We start from the raw sequence: 26,000 nt of genomic DNA, 5'->3' as shown, positions 1-26,000 counted from the left end.
CTTATGGACCTTGCCCTACATAACTCATATGTAACGTAACATCTTGGTAAGTTTTTTTGATGAAAAAAATATCTAGGTATAGTGATATGTTTTTATAAAGTATACATATGTATTCATAATAAAAAGTGTAAAATTAAAAGTTACTTAATGTTTAATTGAAGAAATTTCATCTTTATTTAGTAGATAACATATTAAGGTATCTGAGAGTTTTCATAATTTATTGCAATATAATTCTAAGTTTTTGACAATTCTTTAAACTCTTATAAGAGTTTATTGTTTTAAGTGTAAATCAATTCTAAATTATAAGAAGTCTATGTGTCAATATTAATTAGTTAATAATAATAATGAGCATTGATCGTTGAGCATAATTCCGAATAGCCTCTATTCTTTACACATCCCCTTTTGAAACACGAAATCTTAATTCAAACCTGTGAGAATCTCTGCTTTTATCTCTGCTATTTAATTTTTATAGCAGTGATCGTCGTGATGTTTGTTTTCAGCAGTCTTTTTGTTTATTTTCTTAAGGTTTTAATTGTGCGACTATTATAAGACTTCCGCAGAGAATGTCCGATCCACATTAATTTTCTATCAATTTCTATGATATTGTTTCAATTCTTTATCGTTTTCCGTAGGCATTTATTGTGTATTCGATTTAGTTAACATATTCGTTCCAAGAAAATTATTGTTCTATAGGAAAAACTTTTAAGAAACGGTTTTTAACCTTAAGTTAAGCTAATGTTTACTTATTCTGGTTATCTTCTCTGAGTTGTTCCTGTGATGAATTTGCATTCACAAAAATCGGTGATTCAGTTTTGCTGCTGTAGATTTTCTAATATTTTGGTAAACAAAACTGCTTTCCTAATTAGAAAAACTAAAATAAAGACAGATTTTAGCCTTAATTCTGAAGTAGTTTTGTGCTGAAGTAGTTATGAAGAATTTGGATCAAAGTTAGGTTATATATTATCATTCTTTGATAATTTACAGTACAGTCATACCTACATTTATGCGTTCCCTTTTGATCACATAAAAAAATTTTTTTTTGAAAACTATTTTTTATAGCTACAGATGATGTTTTGAAGGATTTTTTTATGTGATTTTTTTTCGTACGGTCCCTACCCACCGCAGAAAAACCGGTTTGACTGTATTTGAGAATTACATTGGAATCATATAATTCTGACAAAGTGATTGCTTGAAATTCAAAATCACGCAAATCAACGAGCATTTTTGGGATATGTTATAGTTCTGGATGTTTTTTAAAAACCGTAAATAGATTTTTTGCGTAACCAAATAAAAAATGAATTTTGATGACAATTTGGATGATCTTGATGGGTAATTTACATCAATAAAATTACACGTCAGGTAAATTTCTTGCTTAACAAAGCCAAAATAGAGCATCTTGAGTGTCTTGTGACACCATCCTTTTAAAATCTCAGTTTTGTTTTGGATGTGGTATTAATGTTGTAATATATATTGGTTATTTACGGAATGTTGATTCAAATATGTTTATATAGATTATAATGGATGAATGGATGAGAATGGAAGTAAGTCTTAATGATCATGCATTGTTTATATGTTAGAACAGAGAAAATTAGATGTATTATTAATCCACTGATGAGATAGATAGTTTTGGTACTCGCACCATACAAGGAGAGCATGTTCGCCCCATAATAATATTGTACTTAACAAAAATTTGATAATGTGACTAAGTTTTAAGTTAAATTAATAGCACCAAAATAATCGACGAAAATCTAAAATAAAATAAATCTACCGGCTTCGCAGTATCTGAATATAAACCAGTTATTGATTATCATAAATTACGGCAATTATTGATAGCGTTTCACAACGAATCTTTTGTGTTGCATATTATTTTTAAATTTCATTTTATATTTTGTCTTTAATATTAAACAGTTTATTCTAGATACTTTTTAATGCAGATATATAATTTTTTTAATATATGTGGTTTAAGACATTGGTGGAAACCTGAAAACTAGATTACCTTGAAGAATTAATTTTATGAAATAAAAAAATATACATATTTATAAGTAAATATAATTTAGTTTGTATACGAGTAGCTATCAATAATAAAGGAATTTATTTACTAGTGTTGAAAATATATTTAAGTATATTATATTTGATATTTTAATATACTTCTTGTGCTAAAAGCTAAAGGTGTCACTCATTTACTTTTAAAAAATGTGATTAATTATAAACTCTTGATCGTTTGATCATGCAAGTAACTAAAGCACAACCTTCACTATAATTATACAATCTTAAAGAAATAATTAATATCTACGTGTAAAAGAGTTCCTGAGACCAAGTGATACATATACGTTTAAATGCAGCTGTGTAAAGTACAATATTAATTATATAAGATGTAATGTATTGTTCCGAGATACAAAGAATTTATTGCTCAACTTCAAGCCATTGGCATTAGCGTGCAGAAATATGATTTTGAATTGCAAGTTAAAAATCATAATAATTATAAAAACTAATTATTTGGATCTCATTGTATTCAATTTTGAGAAGACAAGAGAATAAGTATAAGATTCATAGTGAATTTTTTTAAAATAATAAGCACCTATAGTTCCTTTAGAGTTGGACAGAGTGAAATGATTGCTTCTCTTTAACTCTGACATTTATTTATTACTGGCATGGATTTGCAGTGATTTGTAAAGTAAACTTAATACCAAAGTTTTAGGTGATGGCCATATTTCACGTTGTTAGATATTGTTAGTAAGATTATTATTTGTTTAAATATGGTATGCATTAATTCAGAGACAACTTAAAGTTGTTGTTCTTTCTTTTACTTTTTTTAGTACACATTAGATTAGATATAAGGATATTCCACTGATCTACTACAATTGTGTAGTTATTACCATAGTATCTTTTTTATTTTTATTTACCACTCGTGACTTTCTTTAAATCAAAATACTGTTCTGTAGTGTGGTTTAAGAATTATTTAATTATTATTTAATTTATTATTTATTTATTATTTTATTTATTACTAATTATTTAATTATTTAATCGTAAGTAATATGAAGGCATGTGGTGGAGTGACCCTCCTTAAGGTGTGTTTGAAGTAAAATTTTATAATTGCTCTCAATATAAACTAACTTGAATGTTATTGATCGATGATTATAGATTATAGATCGATAGATCTATAATCTGCAGTATTTAACTCCATATTCTATATTTAATGTTCGTTTTTGTAGAAATTTTGTCAAGGATTATTTCTTTGAATAATGTTTTTATTTTCCATCATTTTTTTTAAAAATGATTTGCTTTTCTTTAGTTCCCTGATTCTTTTTATTCTTTAGCCCTCTTAAATGCCACCAATTCTCTTTTTGAGTATTCCTGTGATTAGTAATATTAACGATAGTTTCAATTTTAGTTATCGTTATATTCAAATCATACGCTGGCGGAGTGAATTCCTCCAGTTACTAGATAACGCCAAGCACGTCTGTAGTAACGAACTAACTTACTTAGTAAGTGCTATATTTTAAATTATATATTCTATCAATCGGGGTAAAAAAAGCTTTTTTATAGTGTATTAATACCATTAATTTGATTTCAATATCTAGATGTAATAAAAAAATCCTTAAAAAATATTTAGTCCATCTATTTTTCATCAAGAAAACTTGTAGGTGACGAATATTCAAATAAAAAAATTCTTTCTGAAAATATATTTCTTCAGCAGATCAACATTAATAATGTTTGATATCGCAACTTCGAATAATTCTGAATAATAGAATAATTTGTAATTAAATTTTTAGAAAAATATAGAAAATAGATTGCCATCCATTTTAGGTTTTATATTCATGCCGTATTAAATTTGAATTGAAAAAAAAAATAATTTCCAAAAATTAAATCTCTTAAAAAATCTGCGTACAGCAAAGAAGTATATTGCTTATTTATAGCCACGGTTGCCACTTATGGTACTTTAGTACCAAAATTGGTACTTTTTTTTCCGTTTGGTACTCTGGTACTCATGTTCAAAAAATGGTACATTTTCGGCGACCCAACTTTATTGTGGATATTGTATTGTTTTATACTTTTTGTACATTTTATATAAATTGTATTTTCTTATAAAAAGACAATAGAAAAATTTTGGACCTTTTTTTACAGAAATGGTACCTTTTTAAACCAATTTTGGTACAGAAAAAAATTTTCAAGTGGCAACCGTGTTTATAGCTTCTAAGCAAGCTCTTAAACTTACAAACTCCGTTTTAAATATGCAATAAAAATTTTATTTTTGCAAAAAGCAATCAACATAAAATGACTAAAAAATAATTAAGTAATCGTAACTCTAGATAGCATTCGATAAAATAGGTCATATATCACTCATTTACAATAATTAGCTTAGAACGCACAACAGAAAAAAATAATAAAAAATATTTTATTAAAATTTTGTATGAAGGGTGGGTGTTGCAGTGGGCAGAATATCACGACAGTTTCTGAACCTTAGTAATATATCTCTAAATATATCTCTATATTTAGTACACAAAATTTCATTTTTCTACCGATTACAGTTTTATATATATTCAAAAAATTATGTCTAAAAAATAATTAAGTTATTATATTATAACTATAAACAGCATTTGATAAAATAGGTCGTTTATCATTAATTATTATTATTTTATATTTGAGATAATCAAAAAATATAATAGATCATTTTTGAAACCATGTTTGGATCCAAACTTGGAGGGATTCCAGTAAGCAAAACATTGAAAAGAAACCTTACCTCGAAAACTATATTTAAGGAAAACATCATTTTATTAATTATGTCACGGTGAAAGAGAGAAAGAGAGAGAGAGATAGAAAGAGAGAGAGAGAGAGAGATAGAAAGAGAGAGAGAGAGAGAGAGAGAGAGAGGGAGGGAGAAAAAGAGAAAGAGAGTAGGTATCGTTAACTTAAATTTATCTAATGCGCAACGTTTTACAATCTACTTTCATATAAACAAATGAGTTATAGCTTTGTTTAGAATTAATGATTTTAACGATATTTAAAAATATTAAAAATTTTGGTTGTGCAATATTGTCAACAATGATTGAATTAGTATCTAGCGAAGCGTATTTTGTAAGCATCAGTGGAATTAAATCAGCCAGGTAATGACCTATTAGCAACAGTTTTTATTAACAAAAAGCCGCTCAAAATAATAAACAGAATGGTCGCCTCGTTATAAATAAACTGACAATACAATAATTATACCGATACTATAATCAGTATTAATTAATTATAATAATAAGAACCGATTTTTTTAGTATATAGTACCACAGAAAAGTAAAGAATCCTTTTGATTTTGGATATAAATATTTGTAATTTGAAATTTTATAAAGTTATTATGAAGAGAAGCTCTATGTAGCAGAAACTTAACACATCTCAAGTCTAAATAAAATAAAAATAATTCAAATGTGTAGTTTTTCGAACATCAGTTATACACAGGTTTTAGCGATAGACATATGAGTACATATTTATAGTGCCCAGTAACAAGAAAGAAAACCACGAAAACGTTCAAACTGTAATTCCTAACCTTAAGGATCACGACTTAGAAATAAAATATTTCTGAATGTAAATTCGCTTAATATGAAATTGCATTACTAGGCCTTCAAGTTAGTAACACAGTATTAATTTGCCCAAAAATAGAATCGAAGTCACACTTATATGATATAATAAAATTCTTTAGTTTTGTTTATTATTAAATACGCAAATTTCATTAAAGAAAAGACTTTTTGTTTCCTCATTTGTTTTAATAGTTAATAAATATTAAAAGTAAAATTTTTTGCGATTTTGTTTGTTTAATATATTAGAGTACAACCTACATTTTTGCACCTGTTTTGCAGATATTTTGTATATACTAGTCAGAGCCAGTTTCTAATAACTTAACTTATAATGCATAATATATATAGTATTATGATCTAAACCAGATTTTAGAAAACAGGTTGGAAGTATAGATTCGCAATTATTGAACATTTTTTAATATACAAATAACAGTTTATTAATGTTGCGCAAAAATAATTAAAAATGAAAGTAAAATTAATAAATAAAATTTACACATATAATAGTGTGTAGGATAGAATCATTTAATATATTAATTTAATATATTACTTTCTGTAGCATGAAGTGAATGAGACTAACAGTTTAATTTAATGTTGGAACTAGAATTCATAAACTTTATTTTTCCAAGCAGACAACTTTATTCCAATAATTATTCATTTTAATTACATTAAATAATATTAATATTAATAATTTTTAATATATAATCGAAAAAGTGTTTATATCAAAATGCATATATTATATTATAAAAGCACATATTCAAATAATATTTCATATTTAGAAGTAAGCACAAATAATATATTAAAGCTTTCGATTAGTTGAAAAGCTTTTTGTCCTGTTAGGGTTGCTTCCCTCAAGTGTGGGTGGTTGCTAAGCTTGTGACTGTGTTAGTGTTTGGTATCGCATTGCAGCATCCCTTGTGCTGTGATTTTAAGTATACTCACGTGAATTGTTTTTGTAACTTAAAATACATTTTCACTGTTAATATGCAAGTTTCACACATATAAGTTTACAAGGACCGTGTGGCCTAAAGGATAAGGCGTCGGACTTCGAATTCGAAGATTGCAGGTTCGAGTCCTGTCACGGTCGAAAAATTAAATTTTTTATAATTCTTAAGAATCAAAATCCTATATTCTATTTTTTAATTCCTATAAATTACATCCTAAATTATTTTTTAATGATATGTACGACAGTATTAATCTATTTTCACTCCTTTATAATTTTAAATACATTATCAGTTTTTGAATAATCTTATACATTTATTTTATTTTCTATTGAACTATTTTCACACCTTTATAAATTTTAAATTCATTTTAAGTTTTTGCATAGTGTTATATATTTTTTTTATTGAATAAAAATATTTTTTAATGTTAATTTTTTTAACCGAGTTGATGCGTCTTATGATGAAAATACACTAATTAAAAGTTAGAAGGGTTCCAATAGAAATGAAAAGATAACAACAAAAATTTGATTAATTATAGTTAAACTTCAATAAATTAACTAAATTTTTGTTGTTGTCTTTGCAATTCTATTCGAAACCTTTTTAACATATTCTTTTTAGTAATATAGTTATTTGTTTTATATATATTAATTTATTTATTCTTCAATTTTTTTAAGTTATATATTTAATTCTACATGTTATATATTTTATTTGTTTTATTTTAAGTCAAATGTATAAATTTTATTTTTTGGTCTCTTTGTAATCAGAGTATAGTTAGTACCCTAATCATGACTATAGAGAACAATAGTCGAAATATCGGTTTAAAAAAAATTATTATTAAAAATATTTGATCATTAAAACAATTAATTATTTTATTATTAAATAATATTATTTATTTGTTATTATTAAAATTTAACACGATTTTGTAGTTATAAATAATTATAAAATTGAAAAAATTAATTTAATTAATATTTATTAATAACTATTATATTAATAATTTAATTGAATTTATTTTTAAGCAATATTAATTAAAATTTATTTTAATATGAATTTTTTTTTTGTAAAAATTATATTTGTTGTTATATTCATTACTTTATATTTTTATTACTAGCAGAAAAGTGATATTATTTTAACATTAAAATTATTTATGAGTAATAGTTTTTCTAGATTAATTTTGTTGAATTTGAATTTGTTTGTATTAATTTATATTTTATTTTTAATTTTTTTTAAATAGATTAAAATATTTTAAAACAAAATATTTAATTTGCTATTTTATGCCTTAGATTGAAGTTTTTATTAACCATTTAAAAATCAAGGTTTATGTACCAACATCCGTTGTCCGGCTTGCTATTTATTAGTATTAGCACTTGATCTTAGCTTGATGTGCTTGACTACGGTCTGTGATTTATCAATATGAATCATTTTACTTTTACACATTGTACTACGCCACTAATTTTTATTATATTAGCTTTATCTTAGATTTAGCTGTTGCCCTCATCATCGACATCAAACTTGTCCAACAAAAAATTAAAAAATAAAAGAAAATAAAAAATATATAATTAAATGCAAAATAACTCGTTTTCTATTATAAAAATATTTTGTTCAAAATATAAAATACATCGACATTAACAACAATGTCTTGTATCCGACAAAAGCTAAGATATTGTATAATTGTTGTGCCTTAAATGTCAATAGTTCACTTGCATTTATCGTACAAATCAGCGTTTCGTATGAGTTTAATAAGATTTGAGGTCTCTGGGAGCCTTGCGCTTCAAGAAAATCGCTGTCAATCTGATTTTATGAGTATTGAGCTCTTGGGGTTTTTATTTATATTATAAATATAAATGTTATTATAATTATATATTTAAAAATAGAAAAAAATTTAGCAAATACTTAATTACTTAAATGCATGTGCAAACAATGAGTTAAATAAAATTAATAATATTTAAATTTATTGAATAAAGTGTATGACCGTATCTTTTCAATGATTCCAATTTAAAATTAGTTAAATAATTTTTATTTCATTTTAAATAATATTTGCTTTGTAAAACAATGATTCTTATTCATTTCTTTATCATTCAATCTTTAAATACGAGTATTAGCAAAAAATATGGTTAATGGGTATAACTGTTATGAACAAGGAATGTCTTATAATATTTGCCTTGAAATATTTGAATCATTTTTCGTAGTATTTATCGTCTTTCTTTATAAAAGAATAAATATTTTTCGGTTTAAATACCATTTTTCTTCAAATGATTCATCTGTAAATATTTGCAAAACTTGAATGATTAAGATGCGGCATTTTAGAAAGGTCAGATAATTATTACAAATTTGTATGGAATTAAAAATTTATACCTTAAAATTTTTTTTTTCTTATTCTTTTATTATTCTTGTTAAAAGAAACAAAAAAAGTAGTAATCTTGAGCTTAATAAAAAATAAATATATTAAACGCGAATACTATATACATATACTGAGATCGCATAAAACTTTTATAATATCCTATATAAAAATAATATAATAATATAATATCAAATATTATATACATTATAATTCTATATACATATGTCATATAAGCCTTTCTGGAAATAAAGATAGTCATTTTTAAATTTAATTTTAATTTCAGATTTCAATGTAAACTATTGTATATAATAGGTAGGTTTCGAATATCAACAAGATATTTTTATTTATTTTTTTTAAATTAAATTTTTGGCTGATCATACAGCTATTTCGAGTTTTGCCAGGTAACCATCATCACCATCATCAAAAGTTTCATAATAACATATCAATACCAATTTAACCCACACACACTTATGCAATAGATTACAACCACCCTCCTGTCCGTTCGGCAACATTTTATATTAAATACAACATATACTAATTGACTGTCCACATTTCTCGAAATACAGAAATACCATATTTAGAAACAAAAACCCTACTAACCTATTAGCTGACCCCTGAAAAACTAACATTCTGCTGATAATTGAGTATATTCAATCTGTCGGTTTATAGTCCCAAATAAAACTTGCAAAAAAAATGTGTATACCTTAATTTTCCTTTAAATACTACACCCACTCTCTCCCCCCACCCCTTTTTCCCATCCAAAAAAAAAAAAATAAATAATTAAATAAAAACCAGACACCTAAGCCCAAATCATGCTGTCATTGTAGCTCCTAACTATTACACTAATCTTCGTTTTACCAATCAATAAGCATAAGACCATGTAGCTATAGCTTCTTTAATTTATGTTAGATGGAATTTAGAATTATGTTATAACTTTGTTAATAAGTATATAAATAAGGAATAATTTAATATTTAAAAAATTTGTAAACTATAATTATATTATAATGAACGAAATTTATTTGAAAAGAACTTTTTAATAACGAACACATTTTTTTCGGGTCCTATTGGGATCATAAGGTATCACAACGGAGCAAAATAACAAAAATTGTCAGTGCAGAAAGTCCATGACCATGCTAACCCGACTTAATAAGAAGTCAGAGATGCTTTAAATAAATATACATATACATGTATATAATGTATATAAATGTATATAAATATACATTTATAAATATACATTTATAAATATACATTTAGGTATATTAATATATACTGCTTAAATATTCCTAGAATATTCAATTTATTAAAATAGTTGTGCAGAATGAATACTAATGACTGAGTCTACTATTTTTAATCAAAAGTTCTTATTTTATATATGTTATATTTTTTTTTACTACTAGTCACTTAAAATAAAGTACTATCATTTAAAGTTCATATGCGTTATATCACTTGCTTCTTCCTTTTCAACCTTCTGAGCTAATGTTTGGATTTCACATATGGGGAGTATTTGATGTAAGATGCAAACTGTGTCATATGTGATCTGAAGGCACTTTTTACCAAGTCGTTATAATCCCATTTATAAGTATTTTCTTTTGAATTCGTTTTATTATGTTTTTACTAGTTTGACTAGTGCATCTCCAGAGGAGAGTACCGCAGTACCATACTGGTTTAAGGCGTCGTTTATAAATAATCAAAGTGTTGTATTGGTTAGGGATGATTGCTGTCCTCTAAGCTAGTATGTAATTTGATATATCAAATCTCTCTTCTTTTGATTGATATGTTCCTTTCAACATAATGTAGTTATATATATATATATATGTGTACAAGTAAAGGAGATGTTACTTATTTAAGTTGGAAGAGAAGCATTTGATGAATTTCAGAAACTTTGACATAAATGACACCTAGCAATTAATTTCGATTTAATTTTTTTTTTTTAAATGCGTATAATTTTATTTATTGTATTTTCTTTTAGAATGAGACTAACAATAAGTTTTAAAATCTTATCATTAATTACATATTATTACAATTTTTATTTTAACTATACGTTGTATAAGATGAAATAAAATAAGTAAACCTTATATTAAGGACCTCACTTAATTCAATGGGTTAAAGTTCATTCGAATGAAAGAAAACAATTGAGCTTTATCAGATCACAGAGTAGGGTTTTTACTTGTACCTATTGAATTAACTAACTAAATTTGAAGATCTCGGTGTATGTTTTAATTCCTACTATACCATGGGTCACCAGTGATTGTTCTCAGTATTTTTGACTGAGCTCTTTGGATCATTTTAAATTTTGAAGCAGCACTAACATTACCAAATACCTAAATACCATAAGTCCATATTAGTTTTATGATGCTGTTAGACAAAAGTACTTTATACGCTTAGCATACAGGATCTATTATTACTGAGCCAATGCAAGTTGGAATAAAGTCAATAAAGACAAATTGTTGAAACCTTTGGGAAATAGCTTCTAAGATCGCTTAAAGGCATATTTCTGTGAGTTTTACTGTTCATGATCATTAGAAATTTCTAGATTTAATCTCAAAGACCCTTATATTGGTTTTTCATATTCTTAAGGAAAAAAATTTGTGCCGTCGCATTTTTTAAATGCATCATCAGTTAGGACTAGAAATGGGTTGTCGGCTTTGGTTTATTTTAATATATTTATAAGTTAAACCTAAGAACTTTGTACCCTTGATCACTAGAATTGAGGTCAATGAGTTTCATTCAGATGCTTTCTGCATTCTGTCTAATGCATCGTCCTATCAAAAATAAAAAGAATTAGGGAAAGGAAAGCCTAGTTGTTTCAATTACTAATTGACTGACGTTTTTTTAATGTGGATGAAGAATTCTAGAGTGGATGAAGAATTCTTTTTTGTATAAAATAGCAATAAAAAGTTTTTAAAATTTATTATTGTTCTAACTTTAGATGTATATTTTATCTTTAATGGTTTTAGTATAAAAATTCAATTGAAAAGTAACATTATAATTATTTTTTATTAACTATAAATTATTTTATTCTTGTCAGCTCATTTTGTGTTTCAGAGTTTAACTATTCATTCCGTGGAACCGCTTTTTTTCATATTGTATTTGTCGGGATTTTAACTTGATAAGCTTGGAAATATAAATAGAGCTATTAAAGAAACGTGCCTGGCGTACTAAATTTGACCTTTTGGTCGGGTTTAATTCAGCACTAAAAATGTTTACAAATTTAAGAGGCAGCAATAACAGTGTCGAGTAACGCCTTAAGACCTTCGCTAGAGACTTTGTTTCATAATTAAGAGAATGTAAGGATTGAGGTTTTTAAACTTTTTAAAATTTGTTATTTATTCTTACAATCACTCACAAGTGTTGTGTGTATATGGTATGTATTTCTTTGTCATAGACAAACATTTGTGTATATACTATGTATGTGTTTCAGAAGAATTACTGACAATCATGCACGAATGTTAATTTCTATAAAATTGTTGATCGCAGATAAGCGATATTTGCTCGTATTACGATATACTAGTACCATTTTCTACTGCATAGAAAAAATTGCTATGTGAGTGCATGGACTACGACAACAGTTACAATTAAGAAACAGGAAAATACATAAATTCATATCAGTCCACAACTTTAGATATATTTTATTGCCTGAAATGTGGTTTATATAGGAAATCGGTAGAGGCAATTGCAGGGTTTCAACTGGCTTAATTCGTGTCAAACAAGTTTTATGCTAATTGCTGAAAAGTGGTCACAAAAGTGAAGCATGCTCAAATGTGCCATGAAAACTGGCTCACTGGCGTAGAAAATACAATTTTTATTTTATATTTTTAATTTAATAAATAAAATTGTTGGTATTGTAATACCAACGATTGGCGTTCACATTCAACGTGTATCTCAACAATGACAATAGCAACTGATTGAGGTGTAAGTACAGTTTTATATGCTATACTTTTGCATAATCAAAACTGATTTCAACTTAAGATACATTTGTGTTTATGTATATAAATAATCACATTTGTTTGTACGTATATTATTTCAATCTTATATACATGAAATGGATATAGAGTACTCCACCCACAATCAAGGCGCGTTTTTTAGGAGACTCTGTAAACACTTACGGGCATTTTAGTACTTGAGTCCATAACATTTGATTATTGTCACTTTTGTTTGGCAAATAATTTATCAGTTTTCTTTGGTCGTGTGTTGCCTTTTATGGTATAGATTAAAATGAAAAAAAAGAAATTATATTGAAGTGCTGTGATTTTGTGAAACCCGTCCAAGTGTCATGGTGCAATTAATTTAGCTTTTGTTAAGCGGTCGGTTTGAAGTTTCTGTTACAATTCCGTATTTGGGCTATTTTTAAGCCCAAAATAAGCCTCGAGGCATGCCAATCTGAGAGTGTCAAACAATTAACAATTTTTTTTTATAATTTTTTTTTTAAATTAAATTCGTGCAGTTGGTAACACAAGCAGCAGATATTTCAATACGCTAAAAGCACTCAGTTGGTATGTTTAACAAATTGGAAACATTATTGAAGATTTTTAAATAATTTAATGGAACAAACAAATTGCAAATATTATTTCTTTTTTTTTGTTGCGGCAAGGAGTAGTGTCCTGGAAAGTGATAACCCGACTCGTACGGAGTCAAACGACTCCCTCTCATTCCTAGAGACCTTTTCCTACGCCAGAACTATATAAGCATTACTGATAATATTCCCGTTTCAGAAGCGATCACAGAGAGGAATAGAGTATTAATTTCAAGTGATTCGAAAGAGAAAAGTCAAATGTGATTACAAGAAGAATGAGAATTATAAATATGTGAACTGGTTATATATACAATTACTATATTATCTGTTTAAATAAGTTTATCTGAGCTATAAGATAATCAATTTAAAAATCATACTTTAGAGAATCAGAAGCTTCACTTGGTATAAACCACGCACTAAGAAAAAGTAATTAATCTTAATCTGAACAATTATCATTTATATAGCTCGGAAGTGAAGATGAATATAAGTAAAAAAAATTGGGTGTAAATTTAGAATAACTAGTCTAGTTTTGTATAAGAAAAATTGTGAATCGGATCAAGGGTTCACTGTATTCTGGAGCACCTAATGGCTTATAATATTCTCATGCTACTTATGATTCAGAATATCCTTGAATCACTGAATAGAAGCATTTTAAAACATTAAATTGTTTCGTCTCAAATACTACTATCTTCATTTATTAATTAATATAATAAGTGGTAAGTGTATTAAAATAATAAGTGATTAATATAATAAGTTGTGTAAAGTTTTAACAAACATTACAAACAAAAGTTTTATAATTGGGTTCCGATTTCGGTTTATGGACTGCTATATATAATTTAATTTATTAGATATATGCCTCATATTATGTCTTTTCTTCAAGATTTGCTAAGTTTACACAAGCAGTACAAGCTTAAATCTATTTTCCTAATGGAATTTACAAAGCCTTTACGATTTTAGTTTGACAACACTATCGGACCTATTCTGTGCACTTTATAAACTTGTCAAACATTGACACTTGTCAAAATTGACTGCTGTAAAGGTTTTGGTATTCTGTGACATAAATAAAAAGCTCTTTTCCTTGTTAGTTATCAATACTATAAATGCTGTTGACAACTATTAAAATATGCTCTTTTTAAGCATTTTTTATTTTTTGATGGATGACAAATATTCTTAACTAAAATATGCTCTTTACAAGCATATTTTTTATTGTTAATTGAATGCATGAAAAATGCTTTTGGCAACTTAAAATATGTGCTCTTTACAAGCATTTTTTACGAATAGTTACGAACAATTACGAATAGTTTTCTATACAAAACACTTTACACCATAGTATGGTGAGAAGCACTAGGTACTTGAGCTTTAAAATTTGTCAAGATGTGTCCAGAATACCAAAAAGCTGTCTGCTTTATAAAAATCAAAAATTTTATTAAAGAATTTGACAAATCTGTCAAGTGCACAGAATAGGTCCGTATATCTATATTATTTGGGTTCTAATCTAAAATATTTTCGTTATTGGTTTTTTAAAATCTTAGGATGAATGCAATTTATTAAAATATTTTTAGAAATAAGTTTTCTAGTATTAAAAATTGTTCTTCGAAATATCTTACAAAAGTTTTCTATTATTTTTTTTGTGTTTTTAGTGCTGTTAACTAACTCTTTTTTATTTTTATAGACTTTTTTATACTTTATTTTTATGGAAATTTAATAGTTTGAAAAGATTGTTTCTTTGCCAATATTGATTTTATTTTTGTTCACATTTTTTGGTGTTGTAAGTTAGCACTTTGAATTTTACATATATTAAAATATATATACATTTGAACCAGTTGTCCACTGAAACAAATTAATTGCTTTAGGAAATGTTGTTAAAGATTTTTTTGTTAATATTATGCTACAACATTAAAATTTTTCGTCACATCATTAGTCGTAGGCAAATCGAATTTGAACTCCAAATAGTAATCGATTTGAACATAATAGAGCTGTAAAGTTTATATTTTAAATATTTATTTCCCCATTCAAATACAAAATTGTGATTATCTACATGTATTTGTTTTCGAAATAAACATTAACATATACAATTAAGTAGTTATAAATTAAAGTACGACTTAATAATTAGTAATTTTATTTATTGTAGAAAAGTGAAAGTAAACAAAGCGAGCTCGCCAGTCTATTTCAAATAGAAAAAAATGTGTTTGTGCATTTGAGCTTAGCTTTAAAACGTGAGGAAAGACAAGATATTGTAGCGCGGAATGATCAGATATTTATTTGCTGTGTAATGCCACAACAATGTTAGTTTATTATTAACTCACTATAATTTTCGTTTTTTTTTGTTTTACAAATAAATTGCATAAATTATATCGGTTTTATTTTAATAAAAATACCAACTAAACATCGAAAGGTACTTAAGACCAAGCAAAATACATGGTAAAGCAAACTAAAGCTTTAATGAATATACAAGACAGTTGAAAAGTTTTTAAGTATAATAAATAGATAGCATACCATAAATATTTATATATAATAAAAGGGTATATATATAACGCCATTTTCATATATTATTACACCGAAACATACATATTTATTTATGTGAATCGTTGCAGATGTGTGTATATATCGGCAGCACTTCAAGGAGGTCAATTGCATTCTTAAATCCAAGCTACGGTTTATTTCTTGTTGCCAAAGCAAAATCACTGGTTTAAGTCAACATTTTTTTCTCTGTAATGTTGAGATGCAGTTGAAATTTTTTTGCAAAGCCAAGAAATACTCAAGAAATACTCAATGGCTTAAACCGGAAAAGTGCATTGTTAGTTTTTGGTCAATAATGAAAACAAACATCACAACAACAACGCTTTTTTGCTTATAATGCATAATGCATTTTGGACTGGCTTTAACCCACAAAAAAATTTATAAACCCATAAAATTATTACTAAAAAAATTATTTAACTTACCGTGTAGGAAATGAGTAATTTTTGACTTTGTTGCCGCAAATCCTTTGTTGGCTTTTATTAATTTCTGTGGTTTTAATGTAATTAAAAAAGTTGTAACTTAACTGCTTTTGCTGGCTTCAACTAAAAAAAATTTGCAGTTATTAATGATTTACAGTTGGTTTAAATTATTTTTAAAATTTCTGGTTTCATGTATCATAGCCAAGCTTTAAAAACTCCATTTCATGGCCGTTAATTATTTATACAAAAGAAAAAAATTATGATAAAATTTGGTTTTTTCTAGTGACAAAGTGGCAAGGTAATGAGTCATTCAAGGGGATTTAAGAGACTCAATGGTCTAAAAAGTTACTTTATTTTTAAGAAAACGAAATACTTTTTATTTATCTATTAATTATTATGTATCAATTAATAATTATTATTACTTATTATACAAAATTTACGAAAAATTAAATACAAGAATTATTTCTAAGACCACTGATGATGGGTATTTGGCAATACTCGAAACAGCTGTATGGTCAGCCAAAAATTCAATTAATTAAAATAATATAAAAAATAAAATTATTGTTGTTGTACTTCACTACTGTTCGAAAAACCTCTTTATGAAATATAATAAGTTTCTTATTAAAATATTATAGTCACTTTCGTCTGGAAAATTTGACGTTAAATTACAACTTATATTATACAAAATATTAAACGATATATAACATAAATATTTGGAAAAGAGATCAAAATTAAACTTAGTATGTACATAAATGACGTCTTGTGAGTTTATAGAATAAATAAAGAGAACATTGTCAATTTATAAAAGTACATACATATTATACTCATATGAAAAACTCTTATCAATAAAGTTGAGTTATATATCCTATTGAATTTTATTCTATTAATATTATATAAACTTATAAAACTTATATATATAAAAAAATGGTTTCCATATATTTAATTATAAAAAAATAAAAGTACTTTTATCACACTTAATTAGTTTAACTAATGTTAATTCTGAATTACGACAAGAACCCTTTGAATCTATTCCGTAGCCAGATATTTACTTGGGTGGGAGATTGCGGAATGTAATAGTTGAAAAGGTGATCTTCATGAGAAATTTTCGGGGTAAAGAAAAGTTTAATGTACTTTAATTAAACTTAAATTAAATTAATATGGTATTCCAGCATCCGCTGTTATACATATTTATACCAATACAATAAAACGTAGATAGCATATAATATAAAGCAAATGTCTTTTTCGTGTAAGTTGTATCTCTTCGAGCAGCTGGAACATCTGTGAGTACCTTAAATGTCTTCAAGATGCTCGAACATTTGATTTATTTGATCTGAATATTTGAATTTGATCAAGCATTCGTCGTGAAGTTCTATAATATAGATATAAAGAATACTTACACATTTTGAATAAAAAGTTGTTTATTTTGATTATATGCAACTCTCAAAAAATGTTAATGAATCCAAAGTATTGTATTTTAAAATAATATAGTTTATATGATTCGTATGTTCTGGATGTTAAAATAATATAAAACAATGTGTAGAAAATTTGAAAATACATTAAACTTAGTACGTAAACATATGTTGTATGTTACCAGTTAATAAATAAATAGAACATATTACGATACATATACTAAAAAACAAGAAATTAAATACTATAAAAAAATAGCTGAAATCGGTTTGTTGCATTTGTTTGTTGCATGACTGTCCTTTATAAAAATTAACTATGAGGTATTCACTATTTGACGGTATTGTGTTGAAAATATTGACAAGAATTGCCAAAATACCAACAATAAAGCGAGACGTTAGCATTTTGTTAATCAGATATATAGTACAAGAACATGAATAGAGGATAGCAACGCTCCATTTTCTCTTATTACTTTTACTGTCCTGACAACTGTACATATTTCAATATTTTCCATATAATATAGGCTAAATGAAATTTTTTTTAGCAGCTGTGCAAAATGGCATACTTTGCATCCTTTCAACACAAAAGTGTTTTTATGATGTGCATTGATTTGTGAATAGCAAACAAACGAACTGATTCTAAAAGGAGTTTATGCTTGCGCCTAAAAGCTAATATCACTAGTATCCACACAGTCTGAACCGAATTATTCGAATACAAAAAAGAAAATGAAAAATCTAAAAGTTTTATTGATATCATTGATATCTTCTGATATTTGCAATATAGCGATTATGTTTATATTCATAAATTATTTGTAATATATAATAATTTGTTAATAATAATATTTTTGTAACTATTTTATAATATATATCTATAATAATATATAATATGTGTATACTGTATATTATAGTTAATAGTTACTGTTATAAATTATATAAAGAATGTGAAAATACTCTTTCCTTATTGCACAAATGCATCTAAGTTTCATAATATATCTTTAGACTATTAGTTACTATATTTCAAATTCAAATTACTAACAACTTTAAAAAAAATTAAAATGAGTAAAATGTTCGTAAAATGTAAAACTAACAACATATTTGTAAAAATATAAATAAAGTTGAGTACAATACCTTGAGGACAGTTCAATAAGCCCAGTTACCTCTGATGCGCACAGAATTTTAATTACAAAGAATAACACAATGCAGTTAACAATTACGTGCTTAGATACTTCTGAAGACTTCGCAGTCTTGTGCGGTACAAAGAATCGAATTGGTAGGCTCACATTTTTAACCAAAAATGGTTATAAACTCATGCAAATGTGAACAAAAAATGTTGAGATGAAATTTAAATTGTTAAGTGTAAATTGCTGAAGAGTTCAATTTCAACTTTGATGTTAAATGTTCAAAAAATTGTATAACTTATTTAAAATAATTAAATAGTTATGTATGAAAACAATGACAGACGACATTATATATTTTGGGAGACGGCATTTAATTCATGTCTTTAATTCAATAGTTAATAATATTTTAATACTCGTACGTAAATATTTTGTAATTTTATTTTTCATAAATTAACTAATCTTACAGTTCTAAGATTAAAATATGTTGTTTTTGAACTAAAATAAAAATACTATTAAGAAAATACTACTATATAAAAACAACTTAAAATATATAGTAAAATATTAAAAAAAAAATTAAATCTAAGAAAATATAAAAAATTAAAATTATTTCATTTTAAGTATAAATTTTTGATAATTTATACGTATATCTCTAATATCGTACCAATTGTCTAATAAAATTCGCAAAAATTCGATAAACAATTAAAACCCGTTTGGGCACGAAACTTGTACGGATTTCGTATCCCAAATTGAATGTATAAAGATATTTTGTAACATATGCAATATAAAAGTTTAATTTTCTAAATTTATAGTTCAACAAATATTTTTTTATTTCTTTTGGTTAAAAACTAATTTAACAAATTTGGAAACACCCTAATTTACGCAAATTTAAAACAAGTTTTCGAAACTTTATATCGACCATAATACTTGTACACTGGAAAAATTATATGATGAATCATTAAGTATTAAATCGTTAAATATAAAGTAGACTTTACTGTTATTAGGTAAGGTAAGCTCTATAGGTTTGCAGTTGTTATTTAATATAATATAATTAGGTAGGCAATTGTTTGTAGTTTATATGTAATAATAAATAGATTGAAATAATTTACGTATGTGTGGGAACGAATGGTGAAGTTCAAATATCATAATGTTCTTATAACGAACAACAATGGTTGGTTGTTAGCAGTGGCAGGTCATTAGATAACTTCCATGTACCTCAATTAGAGATTTTTTGCCGTTTTGCTGCTACTACATTTCTCGCAAGAACCCTAGTATAGAAGAGTAAAGACTAAATCCATTCCATCGAATTCAGATAATTTAATAGTGCTTTCGTCTTCACCGATGAACAGTCTGATAAACTATCAAAGAAGTATCTTTCTAAGAATCTATATCTATTGGACGCCAAAGCCGGACATTCACAGAGAAAATGTATAATGGTTTTATTTTTCTGCGGCTTTTCACAACTTCTGGATTGAGAATTAAGAGGACTGCGCAGTTTCTCTGCGTGGGTTCCTACACACCAATGACCAGAAAGAATTGCAGTAAGCACTGCAGTGTTCACGCGGTTTTTTTTTGTTGAGTTTAGAGGAATAACAATTATGGAATGTATTGTATTCAGGACCGGTTAATGGCAATAAGCGAAGCGTACCTTGTCCAAATCAATTTTTTCATATCTCAATCTTAAATGTGTAAATCGAGGTCCTATTTATATATTACTGTTGTAAGCGCAATCACAACATATATATCCAAGATGACCAAATTGAAGGAAGGGACAATATAAACGCTATAAAGTAAAATAATAAAAATTAAGAATAAGGTCGAGACAAATGTAAAGTAATTTATGTAAAAGGTACAGTTAGATATGCGTAAGTAGTAAACCGAGATCCTCTATATATATTACTGTTATAAGTACAATCACAACGTAAACATCCAAGATGACAAAATTAAAAGAAGGGATAATATAAACACTAAAAAAAAATAATAAAAATTGAGAATAAGGTCGAGACAAGTGTAAAGTAATTTATGTAAGAGGTACACTTAGATATGCTTAAGTGACAATATTCTCAAATATGTAGTTGTTGATTGTGATGAATATCATCAGTAAAAAAGTTAATGATATAATAACATAAAAACTAATCATTATTTACAAACTAATAACAAGAAACAAATAGTATTTACTCAATCAACTAATCAACTGCATTAAAGATAACAGAATACTAATGAGAAACTAGAGAATTAAGGAGAAAAATTATAGAAGATTTAAAATCTTCTAAAATTCTACAGAGGGGTAAATCCTATCTCCGATTTTAGGTTTAGGTTTAATGATAATAATAATTTTTTTTAGAATATAAAAATACATGTAAATTTAAGATTGCATATAAAAGCATAAAAGCATGTTCATATGTATAGATATTTTATATAGGTATATATGTTGATATATTTTCTTTAAGAAAAGAAAGGAGAAAATTTGTTATATGTATATCTTCTATTTTGTACACATCGGGAGGCTTAAATCATGAACAACAAAATGTTTTATTAAAAAGACTTTACTTATAACTGAAATTAGTAAATTTATAAATTTACTTTTTTATCCAAAATGTATCTGCAATTTTGTTCCAAATAAGTAAAAATTTTAATTTATTTACAAAAAAGACATAAAAAATTTTAGTGAAATATTCACTTTCTAACAGATGTTGGCATTTAAAAATAATTTCTATTGTACTTTTTCATTATTATTTTTTAAGCTTGCTTAATTTCCAAATCACAAGCTTTTTGATTCATTTTTAATAACATTAAACCAAAAAGTGATTGTACAATAAACTCAATAGAAAATGTCTCAATCATGGTTAAACACAATACAGGGTACTTCGTTTAAAATTTTGATATTTTTACATATAAAACTGTAAGTAGTAGTAAGGTAGAAAACTTGTTAAAAAAATATACTACGTATTAATAATAGCTTACCTGAACTATCAAGGGAAATCTCTTTAAAACCAGATCTACATTAACAGATAAAATCACTACAACTCGTATTCAACAAGACTATAGGGCAAGAGACTTATAGTAATTAGTAGAACACGAGCCATTTTTATTACAAATGCATTCATCAATTAATTATCAATCGACCAAATCATAAATCATAACAGTGATGCACATTAATCTCAAGACTAAATAGAAATAGAATCAAGAGGTCTCATTCCAAGAATGGCAGATTACATATTGGGAATAAGTAACAATATATGATAAACAAAATTCCTTTAGGGATGTGCCCTTAGGAATGTAAGGGGCAAAAGAGTGTGCCCTAATGGAGAAGTGATGCGAATATATAGCCTAGCCATCTCAACAGTCAACCTACCCTTGGCGCATCCTGTTTTCTGCATACGAGGCTCTGGCGACCGAGTACAGGCAGTATAACCTGAAAACATATAGTTAAACGGAAATTCTCTAACTACTTAACACCAATCCTATCTCCGGGTTAGAAAATAAAGAATATGATGAACTACATATATGATACTACATAGGAAGTACGATATCAACATTTTAGAAGACAGATGAGAGATGAAAAGTGCACTAGTTAAACTAAAATTAGAATTGGAGGAAGTGTTAAAGTAAGATCCATGTCAAATGGCACAATAACTTGCAGCTGTAACCTATTTTCAGAATATCACTGGATACAGAATACTGAATGAGACACAAGGTGGGAAATTGAAAAATAGCCGATAAACTACTTATAAATTGTTTCTCGAAAAACGATGAGGATGAAATTTTTGTATCGCACATGTACTGGTGAGCAAAAATGGATCAATTATGATAGTTGAAAGTATGTGAAACATTATGAGCAAAGCCCTTCGAAACGGAAATGAAAATCATATCATATCTCATATCAAAATAATGCATTTGGTGAATTCACAAAGATGTGGTTATAATCTGTACTATAACTCGTTTCCACTGAATGAAAAGGATTAAAAAAATAAAAATAATAAAATATTAATTATGTCCAATTATGAGACAATGTAAGATCATATATTGCTGCACTGGTTAAAAATTATTTATAAGAACAAGACTGGTTAAATTATGCCATAGCTGCCATACTCTCCAGTTCTTGCTTTATTAGATTATCAACTGTTTTGGTCGTTAAGCTATGCACCTTAATTTGTAGCAATATAGTTGCTAGGTACTTGATTTAATTACTTTAAGTGGTGTCGTTTTTACTAGATATCACTCTATTAGATTGCCACTTAGTCCGATCGATAAACAATTAAAATTTTAGTTAAGTTGATTGGTTGATACTAGACTTCGAGAGTCAATACTTAAGAAGAGATTGCTTCTATAGATGAGAAACTCTTTCGACATGAATTTATTCATTTGAGATAATGTAGTACTTTATAATGAACAATATTTTGAATAAGAATATTCTAACATAAAAAAGAGTTTAATTTAAGGAAAAAATTAAAGAAAATTAATACCGCACCAAAATATACTAGCATATCTAGTATATATACTAAGTATCTTTTGAAAAAATGCATCATTACTTTGCCGGCAATTTAATATTTAGCTAAAAAACTTTTTTAATGAACGCTCAGTGGACAATTTATGCAATGCAAAAGCTTCCCTTTTTTTTTTTAATGATTATGATGAATGATTATTACTATTACAATAAAATGATTGGGCTAGGTTATGTAAGGTTATTACGTTGACATTAAAGGTCTACTTAGGGTTATTGGACTATTAAATTGCTGTTTAAAACTTAAAGGGCTTAAAGTTATTTTAGATATTCAGTAAAGTTTAAGATACCTTTCTAAAAGAAGTACTGCAACTAAGTAATTTCCTTTGGAAAGTGTGAACCAAGTATATTAATTACACGTTGCACTCTGATAGTAGCACTGCTACTATTACTCCTCTTACTAATAACAGTACTTAAAGCCGTTGGTACTCGTAGATATATTATGTTTTCTAACATGGTTTGCTAATCGACAGGGATCGATTATTAACCCTACACTAATGGTTATCCCCATTAGTTTTAATGACACCCCTTTTAATTATTAAGGGGTATCCCGATGGAATGAATAAAAGTTTTTTCTATATCAAGAGAGTCAACTTTCGTAGAGCGTAGTTGCCCTAAGGCGATGCAAATTTCGTGGGATCGTTATCACAATCTAATATTTTCACAGTGTGTTAGTGAAAGATGTAAATTGTTCGTACATACAATTAATAAGGTTTATTCCTAATAATAGAAAAATTACATTTCCAACCGTAATATTTACTATTTAAAATTTTTATTTTCATATTAAAGCTCTGAAGTTTGCATCATACCCTTTAAATATTTCGTAGTATTGCTTGAAAGCTATTATATGCAAACTGCTGTTTTTTCACTATTAAGATAAACTTAAACTAATGTTTAAATAAATTTACTCTTGTGTAAAATTATACAATGAAAAATCAAAAAATTCACGAAGATCGATGTCTTTTGTGTGCTCTTGCATATCAAAATATTTTGGACTAACAGAAAAAAAAGTCGGCCAAATCAAAATTAGCCACAAAACAACCGTTTTAGATTGAATATTATAATATAAAAAGCAGCTTAAAGACCAGCTTATAGACCACGAATTAAGCCATGCCGAACAAAAAAAAAAAAAAGAAAAAAATATGGTCTTAGCTCATAGAATATAAAAGTGGTATTAAGTCCAAAAGAAAATATAAAGAAACTCAATGAAATGGAATTTAAAGCGTGCCTTCTGGTAGTTTTGTGTAATATCATTTCTAATACTTTTTGATAATAATAAAACATAATTTTTTTTTCATATCAGTGATTATGATATATATTTCTTTTATTATTTTTTTAAGCTTTCGCAACACTTCTAATTTCACTTTATTTGTGGTTTGTTAGTATTTTTCGCTTTCTGCTTTTCATATTTTTGGTTTTCTATTTTAAACGTATTTTTGTATATAATAATATTTTTTTTTTATTTTGTTGAATTTTTTTTGTTTCTAATTTATTTTTTGTTAATATATTATTTTGGTTTTCTGTTGACTAAATCCGTTCAAATTTGAGATATTTTGAGGTATCATTTTGCAATCATTTCATAACTGTTCATTTATAATTTCACTTTTACTGCATTAATTTGTGATTTTTTGCTTTCATTTTAATTTTGGATGTTATTTTTTTTTTTTTTTTGTTAATTAGATAAATTTTTCACTAATATTTTTGCAAACATTTTTTAATTATTTTTATGCATTTGTACAGCACACATAGAAATTATTTGGAGTTTTCGTTTATTTAATAATAATTTCTCTTTATTGAAGTAGCACGTTTGCGTGGCTCGTTTTTTGCTATTAATTTTCGTTAACAAATTCATTCCCCCCTCACCGCTCAGTGTATTGTATGTCCACAATATATTTTAATTTTTGTTATTATGTTGTTGTACTCATTTAATTTAGACACTTTTATGTCTTCCTCCGACTTCACTTCACCGTACTCCGACCTCACATTACTCGCATCACTTTATTTAACCACACTTCACTCTCACCTATTTTGTTGTTCGACGCTTAACTCGTCTCAGCGTTTCTTCTCGAATTCTTCGATCGACTTCGCCAACATTCGAACCGTTTCCGCAAGCAGCACTTTTCGAGTTCGTTGTCTTGAGCTAACTGATTGAAGTCTTTCGTTTCTTCTTATTGGCAACGTGAGGTAGTACGTTTATTTTAACAATTTTGTTGAAGCTTTTGTTTTTGGTTTCTTGCATTTGACTAAGTCAGAGTTAAGTAGAGAATTTCGGTTACAAAGAAATTTATTTGGAACCGGTTACTTGTATGTGTGGATATAGGTCCATAATACAATCAAAAGATTAAGATAGTTTTTTTCAAATAAAGAGGTTTCGAAAAGTAATGAACTACAACAACAAAAATTATTTTTATATTATTTTAATTAATTGAATTTTTGGCTGACCTTACAGCTGTTTCGAGTATTGCCAAATACTCATTATTAAGTGTCTAGGAATCACTTCTTATATATAATTATTCTTTAATAATTTTTTTTTTCGTCTGCAAGTACCATGAGTTGAACTCACGCCCTGCCCAATTTTTTCTAATAATATATAATAAACCTGGTTTATTCTACACACATATGCTATTAATTATATAATATATTATTTAAAATTATATGGATTGTACAGTATTACTTTTAAAGACTACTTTTA

The 26,000-nt window shown here is 26.6% G+C and overlaps 1 protein-coding gene and 1 non-coding gene across 2 annotated transcripts in view; one reads left to right on the top strand and one right to left on the bottom strand.

Annotated features, from left to right (window-relative positions):
* LOC119677788 (chitin synthase chs-2) overlaps nt 1-25,435 on the bottom strand; it is a 45,933-nt gene extending 20,498 nt beyond the window's left edge. The window contains exons 1-2 of the mRNA XM_038089306.1: nt 25,332-25,435; nt 16,290-16,409 (exon numbers count right to left, since the gene is read on the bottom strand). The gene's annotated coding sequence lies outside the window, so the exon portion shown is untranslated. The remainder of the gene's footprint in view (nt 1-16,289; nt 16,410-25,331) is intronic.
* Trnar-ucg lies at nt 6,570-6,642 on the top strand. Its single transcript has one exon. It is a non-coding gene; the product is annotated as a tRNA-Arg (tRNA).
* Nucleotides 25,436-26,000: the final 565 nt, after the last annotated feature.

Source organism: Teleopsis dalmanni, chromosome 2 (assembly GCF_002237135.1).
Source record: "Teleopsis dalmanni isolate 2A chromosome 2, ASM223713v2, whole genome shotgun sequence".
Classification (NCBI taxonomy): domain Eukaryota; kingdom Metazoa; phylum Arthropoda; class Insecta; order Diptera; family Diopsidae; genus Teleopsis; species Teleopsis dalmanni.
The sequence above is the reverse complement of the archived record's forward strand: the minus strand, read 5'-3'. Positions and strand labels throughout refer to the sequence as shown.